The sequence below is a fragment of the Carcharodon carcharias genome, chromosome 30 (assembly GCF_017639515.1).
Source record: "Carcharodon carcharias isolate sCarCar2 chromosome 30, sCarCar2.pri, whole genome shotgun sequence".
NCBI lineage: Eukaryota > Metazoa > Chordata > Chondrichthyes > Lamniformes > Lamnidae > Carcharodon > Carcharodon carcharias.
The window spans coordinates 16662536-16674956 of record NC_054496.1 but is presented as its reverse complement, the minus strand read 5'-3'; the positions used below and the strand labels follow the sequence as shown (position 1 = coordinate 16674956).

The 12421-nt window shown below is 45.8% G+C and overlaps 1 protein-coding gene across 6 annotated transcripts in view; it reads right to left on the bottom strand.

The window, feature by feature from the left end:
• kank2 (KN motif and ankyrin repeat domains 2) overlaps positions 1–12421 on the bottom strand; it is a 110969-nt gene that overhangs the window by 64514 nt on the left and 34034 nt on the right. The window contains exon 3 of one of the 6 annotated variants that reach the window (XM_041177120.1): positions 6006–6102. The exons of the other annotated variants lie outside the window; for them this stretch is intronic. The gene's annotated coding sequence lies outside the window, so the exon portion shown is untranslated. The remainder of the gene's footprint in view (positions 1–6005; positions 6103–12421) is intronic. 6 annotated transcript variants of the gene reach the window in all.

Here is a 12421-nt window from a genome sequence, read left to right as displayed (position 1 = left end):
CAAATTAGCGGGTTTCTTTGCTTATACAGCAGCCACTGCCTTTGAAAGCAGTGGTCCATCAGTGAAGTACTTTGGGACATTACATAAATGCAGAATTTGTATTTACATTAAATAGAAAAGCAACGTGTTAATGAGAGGACATGACAAATACAGGCAGCCAGGTAGAGAAAGGCAGGTTATAGAGGCAGAGACACATAAAGGGCATGTTATAGAGACTAGCATTTATAGAAGCAAGGGCACAGAGACAGGGGCCATGTTGTAGAGATGGAGAGAGACGCAGAGACAGAGGGCATATTGTAGAGAGGAGCATTAAACCAAGACAGGAACAACATTACAGAGATTGGCAGAGGGCTAGGGTGGCGCTGGTTGAAATTACTGCCCAGCTATACTTTCGAGAACCACAATCGCTGCATGCCTTATCAGTAAGTAGTGTACTGAGTGCCTGATACCAGCTATCTGTTAACTATGGAGATATCAGCAATGTGTTATGTCAGATAGAGTTATCGGGATGTTGGTGAATCAATACTGACACCACCAGCAGGAGACATTGTTCAGCGCCAAGACGACACAAAAAGCAAACTCATTTGAACAGAGGAACTTTCGACCGATTTGCATCTCAGTATTTATACTCAAGATAATCTCTCACAAACTCCTTTAACCCCTTTTCCTTCAGAGGATCACTCAATGAGTCAGAGCTGCCAGTTGGAAACAGCTGCTTCCCTGTTTTCTGGATCATCTCTGAAAGAAGCCAGGATTTGAATTACTGACTTTTTAAATCCATTAAATGGCTTTAAAAAGAACTCGATGGGAAATGGGAGCTGATAGGTTTCCCCAGTGCACAGGGAAAACTGCCAACCTGTGTGCACTCTGCACCAAAGCGCAGCCAAGGCATGAAGCAGCACGGTGCATCATTTATATAGCATCTCTCACGACTTCAGGATGTCCCAAGATGCTTTACAATCAATGAAGAACTTCTTGAAGCACTGTTCAGACGTAGGAAATGCAGCAGCCAACTTGTAGATCACAAGCTCCCACAGAAGCAATAAAATAAACGACCAGATAATCTGCTCTAAAGGTACTGGTTGAGGGACAAATATCGGCCAGGGCACCAGGAAAACTCCCTTACTTTTCTTCAAAGTAGTGCCTTGGGGACTTTTACATCCACCTGTGAGGGTAAACGGGACCTTGGTTTAATGTCCCACCCAAAAGACAGCGCCTTTGGCTGTGCAGCACTCCCTCACTGAGGTGTTAGTCCTGACTTTGTTCTAAAGTCCCTGGAGTGAGAATTGGAATTCCTGACTCCCATTGCCCCATGGTTGACACGCACAGTTTACCGAGCACTTCCTAATAGCTCAGTGCACCATCCAGTCCATTAATGAGCCGTCTTTCTTCTTTTCAAGCAATCCTTCGGGATTGAGGGATGACTTGTTTCACCTCTGGTTCAATGGGTTCTGAGGCAGCTGATAAGTCCAATGTGCAATCTGCAGATTCTGTCACATGCAGGGCAGGTGGTGCTTGAAGGGTCGGGTAGATGGGTTGTTTGGAGGTTTGACCACTTTCCCCGACATCTTGACTTTGCCTTTGCGTGTTCCCGTCGAAGTCTCTCCGTATGTTTGCTGCCTTCCCAAATGAACCTTCTCCATTTTGGCTGGTCACAACCAGGGATTCCCATGAGTCAGCGGGGATATTTGACCTCTTCAGGGATGTTCAGAAGACATGCCTAAAGCGTTTCAGCTCCCCTGCTGCGATTGAGTTCCAAGTAGAGCAGTTGACTTGGGCGTCTGGTGTCTTGCACAAATGACATATCCTGCCCAGTGAGGCTGGTTTTGAGTGGTTAGCGCCTCAATGTTGGGCCTGTTGGCTTGGTAAAGGACGCTGCTTTTGGACCACCTTCCTTGCCACTGGGTTTGGAGGATCTTGCGAAGGCAGCACTCATGGTACTTCTCCAGTGCTTTGACGTGCCTGCAGGTGGTCCAAAGCTCTGAAGCGTGCAGGAGCACAGGGATCACTGACACAACACAGAGAGCAGACAAATTCCACGGTCAGTCATGCTTTGTGTTGAGTTAGTCTAGACAGCTATTGGGGCCACGTAGACATGGGAGAAGAGGGCACCTGGTGATCGTGGAACTGCCCTGCGGTGGGTGCAGGGATGGTAAAGAGAAAGGACCATGCAGTGAATAGAATCCATATCAGTCGAATGGAATGGGTTGATGTTGATCACAGAATCATGGAGCATAGAAGGAGGCCATTCAGCCTATCATGCCTGAGTTGGCTCTTTGATAGCGCTGTTCAATTTAGTCCTGTCGATCTGTGGCAATAGGGATTTCAATGAAGCAGCATTGTGAGCTAGCTGTTTGCATACAGGGTATCAGCCCAGCTGCTCTAGTCTCAGGATATAATGGTGCAAATCAAATGTTATTATTGTCAATCCTCCTTCCCATTCTGACCTGCCTATTCTCGGTCTCCTACACTTTTCCAATGAAGTTCGAGGCAAACTCAAGGGACAACAGCTTGTCTCTCTGTTGGACACTTCACAGCCTCCAGCTTTAAACATTCTTATTCCATCTTAAACACCACTTCCATTTTCTCTCAGACTTTTGTAACCATTTATACCTCATCCAGGCCCATCTTTTGTTTCCACTCCTGCCCTTCACCCTATCATAGACTTTTCATTTTATTCTTTCCCTGGGCACCCGTACCCCACACCAGCTCTGTCTCTGCTTAAAAGCTGTAAATCTCCAACATCTTACAGTCCTGACTAAACATCATCAACTTGAAGTATTATCTCTGTTTCTACCTTCAAAGATGCTGCCTGACCTGCTCGGTGTTTTCTAGCATTCCGTAAAATTACACAGAACTTACAGAAGCTAAACAGGTCATTTGGACCAAGGCTGGTGTTATTGAGCCATGCAAGTCTCCTCTCACCCCTCTTCATCTCCCCCTATCAGCATAACCATCTGTTCACTTCTCCCTCATGTGTTTATCCAACTGCCTTTATATCTATTCACCCCACTACTCCCTGTGGTAGCGGGTTCCTCTTTCCCACCACTTAATGGGTGAAAAAGTTTCTCCTGAATTCTTCTGTGTCACATTTATTTGAGACAATCATAGTTATGGCCTCTGTTTTTTGTTTCAGATATCCAGTGTCCGCAGTCTTTTGCTTCTAAGTTTTATTATATGTTCAGTTGAAAGCATTTCACCAGAACAGTGAACATAAAAACATAGGAAGTAGGTTCAGGAGGTGGCCATTCAGCCCCTCGAACTTGCTGCACCATTCAATAAATTATGACTGATCTTCTACCTCAGCCACACTCTCCTGCCCTGTCCCATATCTCTTGATTCCTTTAATGTCCAAAAATCTATCGCTCTCCGTCTTGAATATACTCAGTAACTGAGCATCCACAGTCCCCTGTGGCAGAGAATTCCAAAGATTCATAACTCAGTTTTGAAAACATTCTTTCACAGGATGTCAGGGTCGCTGGCTAGGCCAGCATTTGTTGCCCATCCATAATTGCCCCTTGAGAAGGTGGGGGTGAGCTACCTTCTTGAACCTCTGCACTCCCTGTGGTGTAGTTATGCGCACAGCGCTGTTAGGGTTGGAGTTCCCGGATTTTGACCCAGTGACAGTGAAGGAACGGTGATATATTTCCTAGTCAGGATGGTGAGTGACTTGGAAAGGAGCTTACAGGTGGTGCATCTGCTGCCCTTTTCCTTCTAAGTGGTGGAGGTCGCATGTTTGGAAGGTGCTGTTGAAGGAGTCTTGATGAGTGAATAAATTTCTCATCTGGTAAAATGGCCTACCCCTTATGCTGAGACTGTGACCCCTTATCCTAGGCCCTCCAACCAGGGGAAGCAACTCAGCACTGACTCGCAAGCCTTCAAGAATTTTATACCTTTGAATGAAATCACCTCTCATTCTTCTAAATTTCATAGGAATATGGACAAAATGAAGTGTATCTTTGCTGCCATGTGCTTGGCTTTCTCTCTGCTACTGCACCAAAAAACCCTGTAAGCTACAGCCAATAGAATCTGACCTGTTTTCTAGCACACACTGTACTTTTACCTCACTGAATGCCACTCATTAGCACTACCACCGGCAAAGTAAGCACACATCAGAGAGGCCACAGTATGATTACTGACATTACTGCTTAATGATGGAATGAAGTGTGCTGTCAGATAGAGGGAGTGAGAACAGTATTGGTGGAGCTTGGGAAGTGAGATCACTGTATTGTAGGAGAGAATCTGAAGAGGGGAAAACAGTGCATAAAATTATATAGAACGTGCGACACAATACAAATAGCTCCATGCTGGGGTTTATACTTCACACAATCCTCGGCCCACCCCTCTTCACCTCACCCTATCAGCAAAACCTCCCAGCCCTTTCTCCCTCATGTGTTTATCTAGCTTTCCCTTAAATGGATCTATTCACCTCAACACGTTAGTAAGTTTCACAAACTCCTCACTCTCTGGGTGAAGAAGTTTCTCTTGAATTCCCGATTGGATTAACTGGTGACTGTCTTATTATGAACCCACGCCCCCAAAATCCCCCCCCAACCCTCCAACCCCCCAACCCCTCCTACCCCCATTCCCACACCACCCCACCCCACCCCATCCAACCATTCTGGTCACCTCCATTAGTGGAAATATCTTCTCCAGATCTGCCCCATTCTTTAGCACCCACCAGTGCGAAGGAATGTTGAAGAATGTTTGCATTTTTAAAATCGTCCCTGTGGAGCCGGGAGTGAGCAGAGCGGACACGATCCGAACCCTCCCACCCTTCGTGGCTTAACTCCCATACCCCCACCGGGGCTTTTCCAATGGCCTCCACCAGTGAGGCCCAACATTGATCTCTTTGCTCAGGTGGAGATGTGACCAGCGCAGAATTGGCTTGATGAGGCCTGAGGGCCAACCTCCAATCAATCCTCTGGCCTACCTGTTCAGGGATGTAGTGTCAAATCTGGACTCAGAAATGAACCGACACCAAAATCTACCCCAGGACACTTGAAAGGGAACATTATCCTGAGGGACTTTTTGCAGAATTCCCAACCACCCCCTCCTCCCTACCCACCTCAGTTATTCTACCAGGTTCAGTGCAGCCAATTTTGTCACCTTCTTACCCCCTGACTCTGGCTGGGGTACAGCTCCATTGCAAAATCTGGCTGCCCTCAGGTACTTCACCACATTTTTCACATTGGAACTTCGCTGGTGACTGTGAGCAGGATAACTGACCATCATTATTCATCCCAATCATATAAGCTTCCAAAGTCCAGAACGTGTGCACCCTTTGAATTAAAACTTGAGCAGGGCAGGTTGTCGATCTGATGTTTTTCCATACCCTAGCCCAGGGGCACTGAGGTCAATTGCAGTGCCTCAAATTCAGCCCAGGCTAACTAAATATGAGGTGGGGAGGGAAGTCGCCTCACACAATATATGGAATTAGGTCACAGATCAGGCATGGCCACCTTGAATAGTAGAACAGATGTGAGGGGCTAAATGCTCTATTAATTTTTCCAGGACATTTACTAGCTAACTCGGAGTGGAAATGGGATCTGGGAGCATCGGGCTTTGTCGTTCAGCACCATGTTGCCTGCTACTGGGATGGTGGCATAGTGGTAACATCAGTAGATTAGTAATCTAGAGGCCCAGGCTAGGGACTTGGGTTCAAATCCCACCTTGGAAGCTGGTGGAATTGAAATTCAATTAATAAATCTGGAATTGAAAGCTAGTCTCAGAAATGGTGACCATGAAACGATCATTGAATGTGTAAAAGCCCAACTGGTTCACTAATGTCCCTCAGGAATGGAATATTCTGCCCTATATGCAACTCTAGACTAGTGATGGGCAACCTAGACTAGTTCCTTCAGCTCAGTGGGGGGCAAGATTGAGATCGGACATTTGCACCAACTATGTCCCCATGAATAAGATTTAATACATGCTGCATATCACCTTATTACAAAATGGCCTCGGTTTCTGTTCAATAACAAAACAATCCAACTCTCATTTACCATTCTGCCCTCGTCACCGATTTTTCCTCTTTTTGGCTACTTCTTCTTCCTCTGTGCTTTTTGATCTTTCACTTGATTCTCCTTCTTTATCACGCCACTTCAACACAAAGTGATCCATTATATAACCAGAGGCAAATTAAATTACTGGCAAAAAGTGAGATAAAAAACACAACCTCCCATGTCCACCGACTAGCCAAGGTGGTTTTCCAGGATTGGGTAATTTTGCTTTCTGCGCTTGCGCACCTAGACTTTGCGGGGCGTGTTGATTGAACCATAGCAGCGCTTTGACTGGATGCAGAGGGAGCACAGACAGCTCTCATAGTCGATGCTGTGTGCACTCAGCACGCACCTCACTTCATGTGCCCTTGCTCTGTGTACACATCATTTTAGTAATGCCGGCAGGAGAGAACTACACCGATGGAAACCAGCGGAATCTGACAACATTGCGCGTTGGCAACGATCAACAAAATGTCTCGTGGACCGCACTCAGGATCCTGATGGGCTGCGTGTGGCCCTCAGGCTGCAGGCTGCCCACCACTGCTATAGGCCTACAGCAACGTGTTTGGCTCTTAACTGCTCTCAAGGGCAATTAGGGATAGACAACAAATGTTGGCCTTGCTAGCGAGGCCCACATCCTATGAACGAATAAAATAAAAGTCACTCCTCAGTGGACTGCCCTGGCTTAGAAAGAAATAACTTGCATTTATATAGCACCTTTTATGATCTCAGGATGTCTCCAAGTTGCTTTGCAGCCTTTGAAGTAGTTTTGAAGTGTAGTCACTGTTGTTGGCAGCAGCCAATTTGTGCACAGCAAGCTCCCACAAACTGTGCTGTGGTAATAGCCAAGTAATCTCTTTTTAAAGTGATACTTGAGGGATAAATATTGGCTAGGTCATTGGCAAGAACCCTCCGTTGCTCCTTGCAGATAGGAAACATTTATGTACATCTGAGAGGCGCCTTAGCTAGTTTCATCTGAAAGCTGACCGAGATCAACATTCCTATGTTGTATAATAGATGGGTAATCTGTGCTATTTACATTGGCTCACATTAGGGAGACTATGGCCCTTACTAAAATTATTGTTTTACTAGTAAATTCAAATGAAGGCCATTTGGACAGACTGAAACTCGAGGCAAAACCAAAACTAATAGAAGTGATTTCTGGAAGTTGACATCAGACCAGGCTGTGATTTCTGAAACTCAATGTGACTGTAAAATAAAGCATTGCTTGTAATGTGAGGCTGGTGTTGCCAACTCTGCCTGGAATAACCTTGAGGTTTTATCACATGACCTCACATGGCCCACAAATTCCAGTCATTAGCTGTTGGAAAAGCCCATCCTTACAGAGTCCCGCCTTTCCAAATTCATTGGACGGCGAATAGCCTCTTCACTATTATCCAATGGGATGATCGTTGACTGTTGTCAAACAGAGCTTCCAATGCAACCCCCAATATTTGTGTAACTGATTTTTAAAAGTGTTTGAAAAATGAAGAAAAAATACTTTTCCGTGCTCCTCAATGTGACTTTTCTCCTGTGCTCTGCTCATAGCCATGCCCCAGAGATTCATCTGCAATTCCTGGAGCCTTCAGGGCAATCCTGGAGAGTTGGCAACCCATTGTGAAATCATGGATAACACAACACATGCCCTCACAAGTTCTGGGGGAAGTCAAACGCCAATAATGACAGTTTCTGAAACATAAAATCCAAGTTTTGTTTGCTACAGGAATCACAAATACGAATTATTGACTCTCCTCACCTCCCCTCGCCTACAGTCACATTTCTCCATGTAGAGAAACCGCAATCAGATTATGAATCACTGGGTTATATCATTGAATATCCTAGAATTACACTCTGTGGTGTCTCTAAGTTCACTTCCGCAGTGCAGATCAATATTGATAAGTGCACTGGGTTTTACTCTCACTTCCCAAACTTGCTCTCACCCTCAACTTTCCTCAACAGATGTGAGACAATCATTGGCTGAATCCATTAATCATGTTCTGATCAAAAGATGCAGTGAAAAATTCCTGTTAATCTGGTAAAAGCCCAAACCTGATCTCCAGTGTGTGTGCTCTGTGAATTGATCTTAACTGGGTTAGAGAGGAACTGACTCTCACTGGCATACATACAGTAGACACTGACTCTCACTATTGATGCTCATTCTCATTGAGGTACAGGTCCACAGACACTGACTCTCACTGAGGTACAGGTCCACAGACACTGACTCTCACTGAGGTACAGGTCCACAGACACTGACTCTCACTGAGGTACAGGTCCACAGGCATTGGCTCTCATTGAGGTATAGGTCCACGGACATTGACTCTCACTGAGGTATAGGTCCACAGACACTGACTCTCACTGAGGTATAGGTCCACAGACATTGACTTTCACTGAGGTATAGGTCCACAGACATTGACTTTCACTGAGGTACAGGTCCACAGACACTGACTCTCACTGAGGTACAGGTCCACAGACACTGACTCTCACTGAGGTACAGGTCCACAGACACTGACTCTCACTGAGGTACAGGTCCACAGGCATTGGCTCTCATTGAGGTATAGGTCCACGGACATTGACTCTCACTGAGGTATAGGTCCACAGACACTGACTCTCACTGAGGTATAGGTCCACAGACATTGACTTTCACTGAGGTATAGGTCCACAGACATTGACTTTCACTGAGGTATAGGTCCACAGACACTGACTCTCAATGGGGTTACAGGTCCACAGCCACTGACTCTCACTGAGGTACAGGTCCACAGACATTGATTCTCACTGAGGTACAGGTCCACAGACACTGACCCTCACTGAGGTACAGGTCCACAGACACTGACCCACACTGAGGTATAGGTCCACAGACACTGACTCTCATTGAGGTATAGGTCCACGGACATTGACTCTCACTGAGGTATAGGTCCACGGACATTGACTCTCACTGAGGTATAGGTCCACAGACACTGACTCTCACTGAGGTACAGGTCCACAGACACTGACTCTCACTGAGGTATAGGTCCACAGACACTGATTCTCATTGAGGTACAGGTCCACAAACACTGACTCTCACTGAGGTACAGGTCCACAGACACTGACTCTCATTGAGGTATAGGTCCACAGACACTGACTCTCACTGAGGTACAGGTCCACAGACACTGACTCTCATTGAGGTATAGGTCCACAGACACTGACTCTCATTGAGGTACAGGTCCACAGACACTGACTCTCATTGAGGTATAGGTCCACAGACACTGACTCTCATTGAGGTACAGGTCCACAGACACTGACTCTCATTGAGGTACAAGTCCACAGACATTGACTCTCACTGAGGTACAGGTCCACAGACACTGACTCTCACTGAGGTACAGGTCCACAGACACTGACTCTCATTGAGGTATAGGTCCACAGACACTGACTCTCATTGAGGTACAGGTCCACAGAAACTGACTCTCACTGAGGTACAGGTCCTCAGACATTGACTCTCACTGAGGTACAGGTCCACAGACACTGACTCTCATTGAGGTATAGGTCCACAGACACAGACTCTCACGAGGTATAGGTCCACAGAAACAGTCTCTCATTGAGGTACAGGTCCACAGACACTAACTCTCATTGAGGTACAGGTCCACGTACACTGACTCTCACTGAAGTACAGGTCCACAGACATTGACTCTCACTGAGGTACAGGTCCACAGGCACTGACACTCACTGAGGTACAGGTCCACTGACACTGACTCTCATTGAGGTATAGATCCACAGACACTGACTCTCATTGAGGTACAGGTCCACAGACACTGACCCTCATTGAGGTATAGGTCCACAGACACTGACTCTCATTGAGGTACAGGTCCACAGACACTGACTCTCATTGAGGTACAGGTCCACAGACACTGACTCTCATTGAGGTACAGGTCCACAGACACTGACTCTCAATGGGGTTACAGGTCCACAGACACTGACCCTCACTGAGGTACAGGTCCACAGACAATGACTCTCAATGGGGTTACAGGTCCACAGACACTCGCTGGCATACAGGTCTAAAGATGTTCACTCACAGTTCCACAGACACTGACTCTCATTGAGGTACAGGTCCACAGACACTCGCTGGCATACAGGTCTAAAGGTGCTCACTCTCAATTCCACAGACACTGACTCTCGTGTGGTACAGTTCCATAGACACTGACTCTCACTGGGGTACAGTTCCATATGTAACTGCTGCTGTGTCTCTGTAGAGTCTAGACAGTGAATAGAAATAGAAAATAGAAGGCAGAAGGTCATTTGGCCATTTGAGCCTGCCTGGCAAATAATATGGTCATGGCTGATCCTCTATCTCAATGCCATACTCCTGTGCTCTCCCCATACCCCTTGATGCCTTTAGAATCCAGAAATCTATTTCCTTCTTAAATATATTCAGTGATTTGGCCTCCCTGGTCTTCTGTGGTAGAGAATTCCACAGGTTCGCCACCCTCTGAGTGAAGTAGTTTCTCCTCATCTCAGTCCTAAATGGTCTACCCTGTATATGAGATTGTGACCCCTTGTTCTAGAGCCCCCCCCACCCCACCCTCCCAGCCAGAGGAAATTTCATCCCTGCATCCAGTCTGTCCAGCCCTGTCAGAATTTTATATGTTTCAATGAGATCCCCTCTCATTCTTCTAAACTCCAGTGAATACAGACCTTGTCGGCCCAATCTCTCCTCATACGACAATTCTGCCAACTTAGAAATCAGTCTGGTATACCTTCACTGCACTCCCTCTATGGCAAGTATATCCTTTCTTCGGTTAGGAGACCAAAACTGCACACAATACTCCAGGTGTGGTCTCACCAAGGCCCTGTACAGCTGCAGTAAGACATCCTTGTTCCTGTACTCAAGTCCTCTCACAATGAAGACTAACATTCATTTGCCTTCCTAACTGCTTGTGTACCTACATGCTTGCTTTCAGTGATTGATGTACAAGGACACACAGGTCTCTTTGTATATCAACATTTCCCAATCTATCACCATTTAAATAATACCCTGACATTCTATTTTTCCTACTAAAGTAGATAACTTACATTCGTCCACATTATACTGCATCTGCCATGTATTTGCCCACTCACTCAACCTGTCTAAATCGCCTTGAAGCCTCTTAATACCTTCCTCATCATTCACATTCCCACCAAGTTACAAGCAAACTTGTAAATATTACATTTGGTTCCCTTATCCAAATTATTGATATATAATGTGAATAGGTGGGACCCAAGCACTGATCCCTGCAGTACCCCACTAGTCACTGCCTGCCATTCGAAACAAGGCCCATTTATTCCTACTCTCTGTTTCCTGTCTGCTAACCAATTCCCAACCCATGCCAATATATTAACTCTAATCCCATGTGCTTTAATTTTACACACTAACCTCTTATGTGGGAATGTTGACAATCTTCTGCTTGTGGCAAGGGCATCACAGATAACCCCAATCCTGCCTTCAGCTAACACCTATACATGTGCCCTTTCCATGTGGAGTGTGACCCTGCCTGAATTATTTTCCCCTATCCCCTAACTTAGGTCAGCTATGGAATTGTATCCAATATGAAACAGCACATTCTGGGAAGGAGGAAGAAAAGTAAACAAGGACTTAATTCTTGGTAATCTTCCATTCACCTTCTTTCTTGATGACCATTGGATGTATTCCATTTATACTAAAGTCTGTTTTACTCCACCCTTGGGTTCTGCTTGCCTTGCCCTGTAGTTTAGAAATTGGTGATGTTATCCAGGTGGGATGCTGGTTATGTGGTTGGATGCCAAGAATATGCAAAACCTGCCACTGTGGTATTATTCTCTTCCTTCCAAATCTAGGCACTCTAGCCATCTATTCACTGCCTAGACACTAAAGAGACACAAATTGAACATAGACCTGGGAGATAAGCAGGGACCCCCTGGCCCGTTTGCCTCAGTATCATGGCGGGGGGAGGAGTGTGGGGTGTTGTATGCACTAAACATTAGAAATTCTGATTGGGATGATCATGTTAATCCTAACAAATGAAAGAGTGTTACCAGGTTTGTTTCTTACAAGGTATAAGGAAGCCAGTTTGCCTCACTCTCCCGGTCTAGTTTCCACTGGTGTTAAGCAGAAGAGGCAATCTCGCTGCTATTGAATATCAGAAAGGAGCATTGTCAAACTTGACGCCCACAGCCTCTAATTACTTGCTGCAGTTTCAGTAATTATAACGTTCTCAAATGCAACACAGGCCCCAGTCCTGATTGTAGCACTTCCCTCTCACTGTAACACACTAACTTCACATTATCCAACATTATATTTACTGACAAAACATTCGCAAGTCGGAGTGCGCAGTAAATGTCCCCAGCCCTCAAAATAGCTCAAGAGAAGGGTAGCTGCATCGAGCAACTCTGCTACCTGATAAACAACCAAGAGGTTTGGCCAAGATAAATTC